The following is a 17,106-nucleotide window of genomic DNA, read 5'->3' as shown; positions in this document are numbered from 1 at the left end:
GATATTTCTGTCGGTCGGTTTTTGGTACCCTTCTGTGATTGCGGCCTTGGCGGTGGCGTATCTCGCCACCCGCGCGATACGGCCGTGGTCGCACTACAATAAGATTCTGACTGCATGACCTGCCTTTATCAAAAGCAAGGGGTCACTTTTAACAGGTTATCTCACTCGAGGACGCAAGACTGCTTACGGACAGTGAGGTCTGTGGATTTTCAGTGCGCAATTCCAGCCGGTATCTCTCTACTCTCGCTGGCTGTATCAAACATATTCACACACACACACACACACGCACATCGTCGGGGACGTGTGTGTACACCTGTTCCGGCAATGACCAGCAGTGCAAGTATTTACCGTGCGACGATAACTCGTGCGGCTGAATCAATTCCGGTTACAAACGGAATTCGTTATTAAATTCTGTCGCACCCATTGTCGCGGGAGTAACTGGGCGGAAAAACCCTCGTGTGCGGGTGCGTGCGCGCGCGCTGCCCGGCAAATACAGAGTGCGTAGTGACCCGGCGGCGCCAGGTACGGGCGGCAGGGTAGTTTTCGATTGCGGCGGCTGCCGGCGCCGCGGCGTCAGCCGGCCGAGTGCTGTTTACAGGCCGAATAAATCATTAACGGGTAGGGTGGGCAGGCGTGTTAACGCGTGTCCGCTGCCACACACGCCTGTCACGTCGGCAGCCGCCCGCTTCGGGCACGCGTGCCCGGCTCTGCGCCATGTTCCACCTCTCGAACGGCCCCGCCCACCGAATCGGGGCACAACCTGTTCGGCGAACGTTGAAAACGGATCTGATGAATTAATTACGCGGCCTTCCCCGATTTGCTATGGCGCGTTGCCTGCGCTTTTCTGTTTGTGCATGTAATTTCCCGTGCCCGACATTTCATTCTTTTACGCCTCCTGTCTTTCATCCCAGCTCTGCGTCAGTTCGCGGTAAAACTACGCCGTTTTCTTTTTTTTTCTTTTCTGTAATCCGCCTGTCAATTTAGGCTCGCAATGTTGACAGAGTAGGGATTTCTCTCGTCTCGCACAAACGACGACAAAATTGCGATATTCTAGACTAGGCCTTAGTATCATTTTCATCATTTCGGATAGTATGTTCTGATTACAGTTTGAAGTAATCAGGACCGAATAAACGGAGAAAGGAGAATTCTGGAGCGAAATCGAAACAACAGTGAACATAAAATATCCGGTTAAGTGCGAGTAGTACTAGCACTACGAGACTTCCGCACAAACTTCGGTAGGTACATACACTGTGAGCCAGGAGGAAAGGTACGTCCTTTGACGAGTGATAGAATTAGAGTGTCTGAACAAAAAAACGTCATATGAACATACGTCCTGTTTCAGAGGAAACTAATGAAAACACTGTGGAAGAGGACAAACGCAGGTGATAGTAAATGAAATATTGTGATTTAAATTTTCGCCGGCCGCAATGGCCGTGCGGTTATAGGCGCCACAGTCTGGAACCGAGCGACCGCTACGGTCGCAGGTTCGAACCCTGCCTCGGGCATGTTAGTTAGGTTTAATTAGTTCTAAGTTCTAGGCGACTGATAACCTTAGAAGTTAAGTCGCATAGCGCTCAGAGCCATTTGAACCATTTTTTATTTAATTTTTCGTTTACTTGTGTACATTTTCTCACAAAAGATGTTCAAAAGCAACGCATTTTGCTGCCCTTGTGGGCAACTACTGTGTTGCCGATCTGAGCTCATTCGTACTGACCTTTACTTGAGCACATGCATGTATAAACGAGCAAGAAGTCCATCCTTTGTGTCCATTCTGCACTTGTAGGCTTCGCTGTAAACCAACTCCACAAACAGTAATCTAATGGAGTAAGCTGTAATCGCGTATGACCGCTAGTGATAAAGTGCACGCGACTGAGGCCCTTGAATTTTAAACAGCTGTATGTCGGATACGGTGAAGAAAAGACCACTTGAAGTGACGTTTTTTGTTAAGAACCACCAATACTATTACGTCTCATAATATCTACCTTTCCTCCTGACTCACCCTTTAGACAGCTCATCCAGCCCGGGAATGGACAATTTCGACGATTTTTGCTTGTTACCGATGTCGATATTAGTAAAATATCAAAATATGTGACACTAAAGGCCGTATGTTCTGATTGCACTGATGTAAAATCTTTAATTTTTACACCACCAGGGGATCATGGATATATAATTTCAAACTAACAATTTTCGGATTTTTCCTTTACTTGTACTGTGAAACCATGCTTCTTGCCGAATTTCACTTTCCTAGGTCAATGGTAAGCTTCTGTTGAATGAGTTTCAGAGCATCGAAGTATGGTACATAAATGGCCGTATCTTTCGATTGCATTGACTTGGGTGCTTAAAGATTTTACATCACCAAGGCCATAGACCATAGGCTATAGTGTGTGACATAAATTTCGGCTTGGTACGTTCACTATTTATGGAGAGAAACGGGTCCTAACAGTCGGACAGAAAGACAGACAGACAGACAGACAGGCAGATGGGTGGACGGACAACAAAGTGATTCTATTAGGTTTCAGTTTTTACTAACCGACATACGGAACCTTAGAATTGATTTGCTTGCAACATTTAGCTGCAATTTTAAGCTTCTTATCTTCATATTTTCCGCTCCAACTTAGACATGTATCCTAGCATGGTATGAACCTTCCAATACCGTTGCCATAGAAGGCAGCCGCCTGTGCTTTCCGTCATTTCTCTACGCAGGTCTGCAGCTCGTTGTTTAAGCCAAACTTCTGTCTCATAGCCGGCTGTTCATGTTACCGAAGAGATGAAAATCAGACGGAGCCAAGTCCGTGCTGTATGGTGGGTGATCAAACACCTCTCTTCCAAAACCCTGCGGGAGTAACTTCGTTGTCCTTGCAGTTTGTGGACGAGAATTTTGTGAAGAAGGAAACTGATGACAATTACATTATGTGGGTTGCATGAAATCGGGCGAAAACTTTCTGCAGGCACCCCACACTTAGCAGGAGACATTACTTCTCTAGGCGTCTTTACTTGTTCACTGTGCGCTCTGAACTGAGAAGTGCGACGTCACACCATAGGCAGGCAAACAGGACACACTGCTCAACTCATCTGTGGAAAATCTTCACCGGAATTTCAAATAGTTCAAATGCCTCTGAGCACTATGGGACTTAACATCTGTGGTCATCAGTCCCTAGAACTTAGAACTACTTGAAGCTAACTAACCTAAGGTCATCACACGCATCCATGCCCGAGGCAGTATTCGAACCTGCGACCGTAGCGGTCACACGGTTCCAGACTGTAGCGCCTAGAACCGCACGGCCACACCGGTTGGCCCGGAATTTCACTGTGGTTTTGATTTCGCGACCGGTTAGAGCTTGAAACAAAAATTTGCCTCGTATAATACCCATTCAGTCTTTTTTTTTTTTAATCTGGTTGTTTTGAATGCACCATTTACTAGTTTTCGAGCTAAAACAAGCTGCTCATGAAATGGTGTTCAAGGAAAGTTAATGACCCGGGCAATGTTTAGAGATGTAATCGAAAGCACGATATAACCTCTTTGCCTGCAGCTAAGGAAGGCGTGCTTCGCATATCGCCACGTGTCTCTGCGGTGTCTTCCCAATGGCGTTCCGCATGAGCTGGTTATCAATAGTTGACCATCCCAGGACAAGTGCTGGCAGTCATGTGTGATATGGACCCTACCAGCAAAACATTTTTAACAGCTTCTTCCTTCTAACCTTCGAAGAACAATTAATGTACTTTTTCCAACAGCAGAAAAGCAAATGTTAGGAGTAATAAACCGATTTATCTTCTAATAGGGAAATCAGTTTTTTTGTTAACCTGATACTGGGGACTGTTGAGATACGAAGTGAGCTTGTCCCCAGAATTCGCGATAAAAAGTGCATGGTAAATATTGACTGAAACAAGAGATGGGAAGGCAGGACACGCTACTTTAAGTAGCTGAACAGGACAAAAAATGTGAGGAATGACAGAGATTGGAACATATCCAACAAATCACTCAGGATACTTAAAGCCGAGCGATGCGACGTACTGCTAGTGAATGTGTTTATAAGACGGAGAAATTTACATTCGAGCCATTAGCTGGATAAATTTGGTGTTGTACAAATATAAATCTAGCTCGTTATGAATTAAGAATGAAAATGTATATCTTTGTGTGAAACTCAAATAGTTTTGATTTTGGTATGGTTCACAACCGATGTCGCTTTGAACAGGTAACCTACAGCAAGAAATCATTAGTATGTGGTGCCGTGACTTTTGGCCGGCCAGAGTGGCCGAGCGGTTCTAGGCGCTTCAGTCTGGAACCCTGCGACCGCTACGGTCGCAGGTTCGAATCCTCCCTCGGGCATGGATGTGTGTGCTGTCCTCAGGTTAGTTAGGTTTAAGTAGTTCTAGGGGACTGATGACCTCAGATGTTGAGTCCCATAGTGCTCAGAGCCATTTGCCTTGACTTTTCTGTCATACGTTTTTGAATTCGTGATCAAATCTGGGAATATTTTTGAGTGCCCCTAGATTTTGTACGTGCCATTTATGACTGGTATTGGGCAGAAGTTATTTTAAACTTTAATCGCGCTTTATGGCTGAGCTGGGATCACTTTTTCTGTTTTACACATTCTGTTTCATAAGAGTCCAATGAAAGACTTCATTAAATATCAGTTGCATACATGTGCAGTGTGGCTGACTGTGATACGTGCTTGTACAGTGTAGTGTTGACTTGTGTTCATGTTGTTATGGATGATGGGTAAGGGAGAAAGAAAAACTGTGTCCAGTATATAGCTTAATTCTCTCGGAGACCACCATCGGGACTTCATGGCTTAACGTTCTCATATGACGGACGGATTAGCATCAACAGTTTCACATGCCCTCATTGAGAAATAGTTGCGAGGTTCTAGAACTTGAAACATTGGTGAACATCTGGTGATCAAGAACTGAACACTACAAACTCTTCTCCCCTTACAAATCAAATAAGAGAGATTAAAATTTCTAATCCGCTACCTTCTAGTCGAGAGCCACTGCACAGACGTGCCTTTGCAATCTCAGCTACAGAGGCACTCGTACACAATGTTTCTTGAACAGCAGCTCACTATACAGGGTTGTCGGAAACAGTCTAAAAGCCTGTAAGAATCTGAATAAAAAATATTCGATACGTTACGCCGTTTCTGAGTTATTTACCAATAATGTTTGCCAATCAGGTCGTTATGAATCAAAATTCAAGCACTCGCATGAGCTGTAATGCGGCGATGCACAGACATCTGTGGGTCAGTTAGTTGGCACTTGTTCAAATGCATTTTTCGGAAATGATAAATAACAATTATTTCTCAGCACAACCTCCCCTGCAACATCCTTGCAAGCTTTTCAGACTGTTTCTGACCACCCTATGTAGTACTTAAAATGGGTGCCGCTAGCCTGTGAATCATATCGCTACTGTAGTCAAGAATTTCTTTTCCATACTCGCTGCAAGTTCGCCAGTGATCTTTTATCCAAGATTCCACATACACGGTTTGAAAATCTAACGGCAGGAATGTGATTTGTGGTAATTACTGCAGGCACATTTTCCTGTTACTTTAATGTCAGTGTTCAGCGCTGATACTGCGCAGCGTCTCCGATGATGTACGACAGAATTTGGGCTAAGATGAAATTTGCGGCCGCGAGCAGGTGTCCCAGACAAGCCCCATTACGAACCAGGCTCACCTGTCCACCGAGACGGAACTATCTGGTTTAACCCCCCTCGCGCCCTTTCGCACTCACCTGCTTCTACCTGCCTCCTCTCTCTCTCTCTCTCTCTCTCTCTCTCTCTCTCTCTCTCTCCCTCCATCCCCTTCCATCACCCCAACTCCTCCCTTCCCCTGTTCCTGTCCGTCGGCTGGAGCAAGTCCGTCGTCGAAAATTTAATGCGGCGGGCGGCCAGGATTATCCCGGAATTACAAAGGGTCTTATTTGCGTAGAAACGTCTGTACATTTAGATTACAACTGCAATCATCCCTCCTCTTCATATAGAATTACGGCGGGCTCCCGGGAGCGACTCGACTAAAGCGAACTGCTTGGTAACAAAACAAAGAGAATGACTAATCACGGGTTTGCGCCGCAGCAGCGCGCTTGCCTGGCTTTTCGCTGCCAGTCGCCATATCCACCGACGGGAATTTTCTTTTCCGGAACGCGGGAAGCGAAATCGGAAAGAAGAATTTGCATTCTTGCAGTGTTTCCAATTTTATTGCTCTTTTCGGACTCCATATACTACTGAGCTGCTGAAATGTAGCAGCTGTTGGAAATTACTGCGTAATTCTGCAGAGTAAATGTAAATTATTCTTCACAAAACTTCGACAGTTTTATTTATTACCACATTAACTACTGACGAAGTGATCACGAGTATCGTTGTTACGTAAGAACGCTGTGTAATATGATGGTGTATATGTAATGGCACAACAGGCAACTACACATCTACATCTATATTCAGCCAGACACCTTACTGATATGTGGAGGAAGATACTCTGTCACTTCCTCCTTTTCCCTTCCAAGTCACGGATGGCTCGCGGGAAGAACGATTATTGGTAGCCCTCAGTATGGGCTCGAATCCATATAATTCTGTATTGAAAATCTTTTCGCCACACATACGTAGGAGCGTATAATACATTGCTGTACTCTTCTAGGGACGTCCATTAGCTTAACCGTCAACGCGTTTGAATGCCTCGCACGGGGGCCCAGGTTCGATTCCCCGCTGAGGGGGGGGGGGGGGGGGGGGGAGGGGATTTTCTCCCCTTAGGGACTGGGTGTTCAACTGTCCTTAACATCATTTCATCCCAATTGTTGACTCGCAAGTCGCCTAATGTGGCGTCGCACTCACAAGGGGACGGGGATTTTTCCGAAATTTTGTGTGGTGAAAGATGACCCCTAACACCTCAAGTGGTTAAAATATTAGGACGCACTACTCGGAACATCTTGGGAAAAATCAATCCAAAGTTTCTTAGGTGCATTATGAGTATAAAATGTTGGTCCATTGCCGACCCGCCGTCTGGCCTACATGGTTAGCGCTCGGACCCTTTCGCCAGAGGTCTTGGGTTCGATTCCTCCTGCGGCACATTTTTGTTCTTCTGTTGCTTGCAAAATTGCAGCGCATTGTTACAGAAGAATCGTGAAATTAATTCCCGGGAAGGATGTATAAAAATTCATTCCATAATTCACCGTCAATTATCGTCACCAATATTCCGAGACATGATTCAATATGCCTGGTTTGCCTCAAAATTATCAGAAACCCAAAACATTTTCGTAAAGGTTAATGGTGCATGTTTTTGTACAGATTTATCACAAACGCCCTGTGATTGAAATATATCCGTCTTTATATGTTGCGCAAGATGTCACAAAAATTATTGCTTTGTTTGTTTTTACGATAATTACCACTGCGATTCTTGTTTACAATTACTACATGTATAAAAACTAAATGTTTCTCATTCGACTTTGTTACTATGATTAAAAACCCAATGTTTCCCCTCATATAATTTACAATTAAAAATGGAAAACCCACCGCCATGAATTGTGTTGTTGGACAAAAAGAAAATAATTTTTATTCAATAATGTAACTAATTTGTTATGGATAATGTAGGTTTGCAAAACTTTCTAAATAATTGGTGGAATAGCAAAAGAAAATGAAAGAGATCGAAAAAAAAGTGCCAGAGGAGGAATCGAACCCGAGACCTCTGTCGTAAGACTCCGAGGCCTAAACATCTACGACAGACGGCGGCTCGGCAATGGACTAACATTTTATACTCATAAGGCACCTAAGAAACTTTGGATCGATTTTTCCCGGGATTTTCCGGGTAGTGCGTCTTAACATTTTAACCACGTTAGGTGTTAGAGGTCCTCTTTCACCATACAAAATTTCGGACAAATCCCTGACCCCACGGTCATGCCGTCTCCTTGTCAGTAAGACTTGCACTTGGCGTCCGAACTTCCCGCCTGGGAACTTCCGGCCACTGACGACATACGATCATTTCCATTTTTTCTAGGGATGTGCGCTATCGGTTCGTTAACATCAGACAATAACGTGGTGCAGATCGCCTCTCTTGTACTGGTGTTGGCTACGCATCTCACTGACGCATTCGCGCTTATTAAATGAATCCGGGAACAAACGTGCTGCTCTTCTTTTGATCTTCGCTCTTTCCTCTATCAGGCCTGTCCGGCGCGGATCCCATACTGAAGAGCAATATTCAAGTATCCGTCGAACGAATCTCTTATAAGCTACTTCCCTTATTGATGGACTCTATTTCCGGAGGAGTCTTACGATGAATCTCAGTCTGGCATCTGCCTTACTCGCGATTTGACAAAAATGGCTACTCAGATATCTCATTTTTGTAATGTTTCTAAGACGTGTTAACAGAGCCATATGTGATTTGATGATTTACATTTATGCTGGTTTAGTGAGGTTAGAGAATACTTGCTGTATGAATCTCAATGTTCGTGAATTACTTAGTAAAGATGTATCTTGGTGACCTAACTCAGTTGTCAAATGTTTTGAAAAGACACACTTAACTTTCAATATAGTTCTGGTAAAAAAAAAAAAAAAAAAATCGGTGTTCGTAATTCACCACAATCAGTACTGCGTACCTGTCAAGGGCATATGCTTGGATTTTTCTGAAATGTTTTCATTTCTCAGCCAAAATTATTTCATGTGTAATTCAAAGTATTACGGCCAGCATTGTACACTGCGTAGCCTGTAGCTAGCATATTTTTTCATGAGAGACCAAAATATACAGCGTTCCACCGTTTCTGCTTTAGACGTAAGACAATTTAATTTATTTCCTATCAGTTTTGAACAGGGCCAGAGGATTCAGTGCGTAAGGGGCTGAATGTAATTTGCAGTGACTTTATTTTTTATTGATACTGGGAGCTAGTATTGCCCAAACAGTTCGTGTAAAGTTTTGCTAACAACAAAACAGAGTAAGCACACCACTTGCAGTTACAACACGCTACACAATAATTCGAGTTTTGTATCCATTCACGCTGCACTGTACACGTGCAACCTAGGCTCGGCTCGACCTGTCTCGGCTTTGATCGGTATTTCTAGGAAGCACTCTTACAGTGAGACATTTCATTTAACATTGTGGTACGGCACAAAGTTCTTCAGTTTGGAAGAATCATGGTATCAGCGCTATTTACACTTCGCTATTTGCTCATGGCATAAAGGAAGTCCACAGATCCACTAGTGACCAATCGTCCTAAGCCTTTAAAAATAAACGGGAATGACAAAAGGATAATAATTCCCAATATCTATTATCAGTCGTGTAATAGATGTGCACTGCAAATTTTCTTTGGAACGACATTACAACACCATGCAGACAGAACTTGAGGGACAGATGTTATTCATTGCTCTGCACATCAAATTTGCACACACTGAGCACGTTATGAAATTGGTGGTACAAAAAGCAAATTTTCGAATTTATGAGTATTATTACACTTGCAGCTGTAATAGCTTTTGATGTAATTGAATGAAGATTGTGGAGACTCCATGTAGCTGTAAAGTACGGAGGCTGAATCGAGGGGCACGTCTGGAAGGATTTTTCTACTTAAAACCCGTTATTGTTGAATTTATGAAAGAAAAATGAAAATAGGAACGAAAGTTATAAAATTCTGAATGGACTACAGAACTCGTAGATTTGACTGCATACTGCCCGCTGTAAGGCATAGCAAGGTGAGAAATAACTTATTTCTGATTTGATGGGGATGCATTTAAATAGAAAATCGAATTGTAGAAGAGACAAATTCTTCAAATACAGTCCAGTTCCCTAACCTCACTGCTGTTAAAGAAAACGAGAGGTTTTAAGAAATCATTGTGGCCTTGAACGAATTACAAGGATTGTTCTCTAAACCTTCTCAGTACACTCCAGTTCTTACATCTGTTTTCGAGACTGTTTGCTGTTTCAATTGAAAGCGCTTCCGTGGAGATGGAACTCATTGATCTTAAAGGTAATTCTTGTTTCAAAGGAAAATACTTTTACGCTGAAACTGTCCAGAAGATACACATTGTTGTCCTTGGGCAGAATTTCCACGTTTCCATAATGAGGTTGTAAACGTAATAACATACTTCGACCAACATATGCGTGTGAAAGGCTTTTTTAATTGTGAAACTAAGTAAGACACGGTTATGTAGCAATGTCTTCAATGGACTATAAATAATTTAATAACACTAAAATTTATTTTCGTTATGATATAATTTGTTGAGAAATATGAAATGTGGAACTAAGTCGTATGAATTGTGATTGCGCTGGCATGTAAACATCGAGCGTTCATAAAGTTTGTCTCTCTTCCCGCTCCTTACATTCAGATAGCGTGGTGTGGTGAAGGAATTGTGCAACCAAGTAAGCAATGATCTTCGTCTGGCAGTGTGTGGTGGGACTATTCTAGAACTGCACCATTGGTTCGTGTTTTGTTTCTGGGGCTCTAACAATACGTATCTGCAGATTAAAACCAATATGCTGCCGTAGTTATTCTAAGACATCCCACTAGAGGCTAGGAAATTCATGTGACAGGAACAAAACAGTGTTTAGGTAACTACAGACCTTCTTAACAGGACATTAGGCTATCCTTGTGTCGGTCCTTTTCAAAACAGAGAATATCCTGCACGCTCACATGATTGTAGACTTTTAGTTGTATGGAAAATGAATACCAGATGTCTACAAACACCGATGGCTCCCGAAGACATAGAAAGCCATACAACACGGCCTGTGCTACACAAAGTGCATATGAAATTTAAAGGTCAGTACTATCTACCTGGGATAGTTTTATAGTTCAACGTAAACATTATGAGCACTTGCTGTGACGGTTGTAATAGTGAACACGCTAACCGTACCTGAGTTACGATTTTACTCAGATTTAATACGGTAGGGCAGACATTTGTGGGACATCTGTTACCTCGTTCCTGTTTTATCATGTTCCACTGATGTTACGTCGTTACAGTCCTATTCAAAGTCTTTCGAGTGCCAATGAGAAACACATATAGCTTCATTTAAAAAAATAGTATCGGCAGGACTCAAAGTTATAATTCTATTTGGTATGTCAAATATTTGCCCGTAAGTGTGCTTTAACTTGGCCCGCATCGGTATATTGTCTGGATGTATTTTGAGTGACCAATCGTGCTTCCAGATCAATATAAGTAAAAGACATTACATTTAACACACATAAAACAGAAGATGGCGGTAAATGAATATAGTATATTGAATCTATGATGATTAAGTATCGTATAATGCTGCGACCTAAAACTGAATAACCTCATAAAAAATACCGTATGAAAATCAGATGCCAAACTGAGATTTATTGGAAGATTCTAAAGGACCTGTAACTCGTCCAAGAAAGAAGTAGTTTACAAAAGACCTGTTCTACCGATTACTGAGTATTGCTCTGATCTGGAACCCTTACCAGGATGGTTTAATAAAACATAGAAGATACAACAAAGAACTACTTTGTTCGTCATGAGATCGTTGTTTCAGCCCGAGATTAAAAATTCCAGTGTCAGATGATACAAGACAAGCGTTCAGCACCACGGACAGATTTATTATTAAAATTCCGAGCAAGTACGTTTCTGGGAGTACGGCAACGTATTACTTGCCCCTCAGTATCCCGCGAAATGCTAACAACGAGAACTCATACGGAAATTGACTCAGAATTATTCTTCCCACGCGTTATCTGCGAACGTGACAGGGAGCTCCTTGAAGATAGTGGTAACAGAAGTACAATCCGGCACACACTGTAGGGCGCATTGGGGACTGTAGATGTAGATGCAGGTGCAGATGCACATAAAAGTGTCAGAGAAGCTGTAACTAAGAGCGTCACGTTTCGTAACTGGTTCATTTATTAGACGAGTAAATCGCACTCCCACATATAAAACAGTTTCAGTCTCCTAATTACTATACAAATAAGTTAGTGTGTTAAATATTTGACGTTAAGCATGTAAGCGAGAAAACGTTTAGAAAAACTTGAAATTATGTTTCAAGTTTGCTGGAAGTTTCTAACTGCTCTGTTTATCAAACACCGTATGAATATATTCCGAGTAGTTTGTGCTCCGTGATAATTTCACATGCATTTAAATGTTTCCGACGTCAATATCACTCTAATTGTGTGTCGTAAATTGTTATATTTTTGCAAGTACATTCAGGTCTGTACGTGGATACAGCCTGCAAATTGTATTAGAGTCAGTAGCAAGGAAGTACGAAATTAAAATATCATGCTGATGTTGACGTTTTACTGCTGCACAGCCAAAATATAGTAAGCCATAAACTCTATTCGTTTCTTTATTTTGCGGGGGCTGTCAGCGAGGAAATGTTTCGTGTAGGTTTGAAATTATGTGTAAAGTTTCTTGCCAGTCGCGAGGTGCTCTCATTTTAAAACACGGAATTGGTACATAAAATCAAATTTGAACGTCTTGAATTACACTGCTGCAAAACATATACAGAGTTTCTAACTGTAATATTTCTCTTACTGTGCTAAAGCTTCAAGGGAATTCGCCAATGATGAAATCCGAAACATTTGTAAATATTATGAATTTCTAAAAATTAAAGCACAAACCGGTTTCAGGACCCGTTCCCATCGTCAGCTGCATCTGAAATATTGTAAGTCAATAATAACACCCACTGACTTTGTTGACATAAGGAATGCTGAACAGAACTAACAGAAATTCTTGAAAATATCCTTGCACGTACATTAAAATATGAGTCCAATAAAGGATGCATAATAAAAGTTAAACAGATACAAATATGTTAATAGAGTGCGTCTCTGGTACAAATGATGAAACAGGATATCCTCTTTAATTCTAGGCCTGCCAGAAAGTCTCGTACAGGGGGACCTACATAAAAGGACAAGGTTTCCTATTAGAAGAAAGATCCATCGTCAATGAAATTTAATAGAAAGTATTAACGGCTAAGCATCAAAAATTCCCATTACAAAACTTACAACAGTCCGGTCTTAGGGGCGTGTCACGCATGGATCCGTAAGACAGTAAATAAGCGGTCTTTCGAATAGTGAAACGCCCAAATGAGAAGTTATACAGACTGTGCACTTGTGGGCATGTGTGAAAACATAATGTAACCCCCTGCGTAAAGTTTGCGACGCACAGTTGTTCCATAAATACTCACCAGACCCGCACAAAGCACAAGCCAAAATGAAGCTGGGTATCTGTAACATAAAGGAACGGACTGTTCACGCCATTTTACGGTAAAAATTTGAATCAAACCAGCCGCCAACAACAATTTGTAAGTTTTGTGAAAGGGATTTTGGATATTTGGCCGTGAATACTTTATTCGTGATTCAGTTATTGGTTTTTCCTCTTTTTCAATGGGGCACCTAGTTTTTTATGTAAATTCTCCTTTGCGCGAGGCTTTCTGGCAGGCTTAAGATTGAAGCATATATATTGTTTCATGTCATTTACGAGGGATGTACCATTTCAACGTATTTTCACCTGTTTTAACCTGGGTTACGCACGTTTTATTGGACTCGCATTTTAACGTAGGTACAGGCCTTTTTTTTCTAAAATTTTCTGTTGGTTCTGTATAGTTTTTCTATGTTGACAATATGGATTGGCGTTACTATTGATGGTTGATTTCGCAGATGCACCTGAAGATGGGATAGGCCCTGAGAACCGGCTGCATTTCCGTTTTTAGAAATAAATAGCTTTTACAAATGTAACGGTTTCCATCATTGACGATGAACATGAAGAGTTGTGAATGTCCCGTCTAGAGAAACGTACTTTAACGTAAGATTGCACCTCTTAATGAACAGATTATGACAAGATCTTATATTTTTAAATTCGGTACGTTATTATACCAAAAACTGAAAATCAAATGTTTGTTTCCCCGGGAAGCGTTAAAATCCCTTCCAAAAAGATACACAGCGAAGCAGACCACAAAGAGACTTGTGCAGTGTAAAAGCAAATCTAGATGTACACTACTGGCCATTAAAATTGCTACACCACGAAGATGACGTGTAACGGACACAAAATGTAACCGACATGAAGAAGATGCTGTGATATGGAAATGATTAGCTTTTCCAGAGCATTCACACTAGGTTGGCGCCGGAGGCGACACCTACAACGTGCTGACATGAGGAAAGTTCCCAACCGATTTCACATATACAAACAGCTGTTGACCGGCGTTGCCTGGTGAAAAGTTGTTGAGATGCCTCGTGAAAGGAGGAGAAATGCGTACCATCACGTTTCCGAATTTGTAAAGGTCGGATTGTAGCCTATCGCGATTGCGGTTTATCGTATCGCGACATGGCTGCTCGCGTTGGTCGATATCCAATAACAGTTAGCAGAATATGGAATCGGTGGGTTCAGAAGGGTAATACGGAACGCCGTGCTGGATCCCAACGGCCTCGTATCACTAGCAGTCGAGATGACACGCATCTTATCCGCATGGCTGTAATGGATCTTGCAGCCACGTCTCGTTCCCTGAGTCAACAGATAGGGACGTTTGCAGGACAACAACCATCATCTGCACCATCAGTTCGGAGCAGAATGGACTATCAGCTCGGAGACCGTGGCTGCGGTTACCCTTGACGCTGCATCACAGACAGGAGCGCCTGCGATGGTGTACTCAACGACGAACCTGGGTGCACGAATGACAAAACGTCATTTTCTCGGATGAAACCCGGTTCTGTTTACAGCATCATGATGGTCGCATCCGTGCTTGGCGACATCGCGGTGAACGCACATTGGAAGCGTGTATTCGTCATTGCCATACTGGCGTGTCACCCGGCGTGATGGTATGGGGTGCCATTGGTTACACGTCTCGGTCACTTCTTGTTCGCATTGACGGCACTTTGAACAGTGGACGTTACATTTCAGATGTGTTACGACCAGTGGCTCCACCCTTCATTCGATCCCTACGAAACGCTACATTTCAGCAGGATAATGCACGACCGCATGTTTCAGGTCCTGTACGGGTGTTTCTGTATAACGTTCGACTGCTGCCCTGGCCAGCACATTCTCCAGATCTCTCACCAACTGAAAACATCTGGTCAATAGTGGCCGAGCAACTGGCTCGTCACAATACGCCAGTCACTACTCTTGACGAACTGTAGTATCGTGTTGAAGTTGCATGGGCAGCTGTACCTGTACACCCCGTCCAAGTTCTGTTTGTCTCAATGCCCAGGCGTATCAAGGCCGTTATTACGGCCAGAGGTGGTTGTTCTGGGTACTGATTTCTCAGGATCTATGCACCCAAACTGCGTGAAAATGTAGTCACACGTCAGTTCTGGTATAATATATTCGTCCAGTGAATACCCGTTTTTCATTAGCATTTCTTCTTGGTGTAGCAATTTTAATGGCCAGTGGTGTAGATATTGACCGAATGTTTTATTATTCAGAATGGTACATCAGGCAGACTAGACGGGTACTAAATGAATGCAGAAATAATGATAAAGAGTAAAGAACTAAAAATGATTAAATGCGCTCGTTGTGTGAGGACCGACCACGTCTTGGAGACTGTTAAATCTGACGAAGAGAGACGCGTGGCCGCCGGGTACTTGCACGTTGTTGCCGGGGCGACGGGAGACTGCAGCGCTCGACAGGGTGCGGTACGCCCCGCGCCCCAAGAAAGTGCAGCGGGGGCGCTGTGAGAGAAGCCAGCCGATGCGATGCGACGTGCGGGCGGCGCTTCACACCAATTTGTCGTAAACGGCGGGGCCTGTCTTGTAGGAGCCAGGGGCGGGAGTTTTATAATTAAGAGATTCCCCTCTCCAGGGTCGGGCCGGGGTTGGGGCTGGGGGCGGCTGGCTCCTTATTACTCCGCAGCGCCCGCGGCGCCGACAATGCGGCCGCCTCGACAGCGCCTTGCCGCTGCTGCGGAAACCGTGGCCCGTGGAAGCCGGGGCAGCCGCAAGAACTTTCTCCCTCTCTCTCTCTCGACCAACTTTAAACTCAAAGAGAGAGTGAGATCACTGATAAACTCTCCCGAGTTCCTTCTTAAATAAGTTACAGATTTGCACCTAGTATCTTTCAACTTATTCCTTACTCGTGGAAACAAGGTAGGTAAAATAGATTACTCGTGAGACAAGTCGGGTCAAGGGAAATGTGCGTTGCTACTTCTCGGCTTTGTCAGTGGTACTGGCCGCAGTGCAGTATTCTGAATTTAATTTTCCTACCGTGTCCTCACAGAACTCTACCATCTGATGAGCAAAATGTATGAGACAGACGAAATACCCTCAGACTTCAAGAAGAATATAATAATTCCAATCCCAAAGAAAGCAAGCGTTGACAGTTGTGAAAATAACCGAACTATCAGTTTAATAAGTCACGGCTGCAAAATACTAATGCGAATTCTTTACAGACGAATGGAAAAACTGGTAGAAGCTGACCTCGGGGAAGATCAGTTTGGATTCCGTAAAAATATCGGAACAAGTGAGGCAATACTGACCAATCGACCTATCTTAGAAGCTAGATTAAGAAAAGGCAAACCGACGTTTCTAGCACTTGTAGACTTAGAGAAAGCTTTTGACAGTGTTGACTGGAATACTCTCTTTCAAAGTCTGAAGGTGGCAGGGGTAAAATACAGGGAACGAAAGGCTATTTACGATTTGTACAGAAACCAAATGGCAGTTGTAAGAGTCCAGGGACATGAAAGGGAAGGAGTTGTTGGGAAGGGAGTGAGACAGGTTTATAGCTTATCCCCGATGTTATTCAATCTGCATATTGAGCAAGCAGTAAAGGAAACAAAAGAAAATTTCGGAGTAGGAATTAAAAAGGACTTGGAAGAGCAGTTGAACGGAATGGACAGTGCCTTGAAGGGAGCATATAAGACGAACATCAACAAAAGCAAAACGAGGATAATGGCTTGGTTCAAATGGCTCTGAGCACTATGGGACTTAACTACTGTGGTCAGCAGTCCCCTAGAACTTAGAACTACTTAAACCCAACTAACCTAAGGACATCACACACATCCATGCCCGAGGCAGGATTCGAACCTGCGACCGTAGCAGTCGCGCGGTTCCGGATTGCGCGCCTACAACCGCTAGACCACCGAGGATAATAAAATGTAGTCGAATTAAGTCGGGTGGTGCTGAGGGAATTAGATTAGGAAATGAAACACTTAAAGTAGTAAAAGAGTTTTGCTATTTGGGGAACAAAATAGCTGATGATGGTCGAAG

This window comes from Schistocerca americana, chromosome 3, assembly GCF_021461395.2.
Source record: "Schistocerca americana isolate TAMUIC-IGC-003095 chromosome 3, iqSchAmer2.1, whole genome shotgun sequence".
Classification (NCBI taxonomy): Eukaryota; Metazoa; Arthropoda; class Insecta; order Orthoptera; family Acrididae; genus Schistocerca; species Schistocerca americana.
Note: the sequence above shows the minus strand (reverse complement) of the source record.